The following is a 656-nucleotide window of genomic DNA, read 5'->3' as shown; positions in this document are numbered from 1 at the left end:
TCTCTCTCTTTCCCGTAATCTCTCACTCTTGTGCGGTTAATCGATCGTTGCATTTTTCCTCTGTTAAACTCTTTGAAAAGAATCGCATAGTCACTGAGAATCCATGGATTCTTCTTCCACGAAACATTTTCTCGTCGTCTAGGGTTTTGCTTTGCATCGTAGAATCACTGTCTTCAACATTTGTAGCTTTTATCTCTTTTCTTGGAGATCACGCACTGATTCTTGGTACAGTTTTCGATTTAACCTTCTCTAGACTCATTCACGATCTCGTGGGAAGGGTGTTCGTGATAGAACTCGAGGGACCCGCCTATACATGCATAGAGTGCCACACACACATCGGAGTCCCCAGTGATATCATCTCTAAAGAGATCGAGGTTTTATAAACTTACATTCATCTTTAACTTGACACTGCATTTTGACATGATGATGTTTTCTTTTCAGGAAGTTTTTGACATCCATGACAATGACATCATATATGACTTCAGTAGACTGTAAGTGAATATATGCTTCCCAATTGTTTCGTGTTCTTGAGAATTTTAACCAATATAAATCCTTGATTTTGGTGGCAGCTTCAATACGTTTCTGGCTGAAAACACGTTCTATTCTGCTTTGCAAAGTATCTTTTGTGTCGGTTGTGCTAATATCATTGGCATTTA

General features: G+C 38.9%; 1 long non-coding RNA gene across 1 annotated transcript; it reads left to right on the top strand.

Annotated features, from left to right (window-relative positions):
- The first annotated feature begins 37 nt into the window (after nt 1–37).
- LOC106322148 lies at nt 38–653 on the top strand. The gene is made up of 3 exons (XR_001266259.1): nt 38–374; nt 442–491; nt 570–653. It is a non-coding gene; the product is annotated as an uncharacterized LOC106322148 (long non-coding RNA).
- Nucleotides 654–656: the final 3 nt, after the last annotated feature.

The sequence above is a fragment of the Brassica oleracea genome, unplaced genomic scaffold (genome assembly GCF_000695525.1).
Source record: "Brassica oleracea var. oleracea cultivar TO1000 unplaced genomic scaffold, BOL UnpScaffold08124, whole genome shotgun sequence".
Classification (NCBI taxonomy): Eukaryota; Viridiplantae; Streptophyta; class Magnoliopsida; order Brassicales; family Brassicaceae; genus Brassica; species Brassica oleracea.
This window is presented reverse-complemented; position numbering and strand designations above follow the sequence as displayed.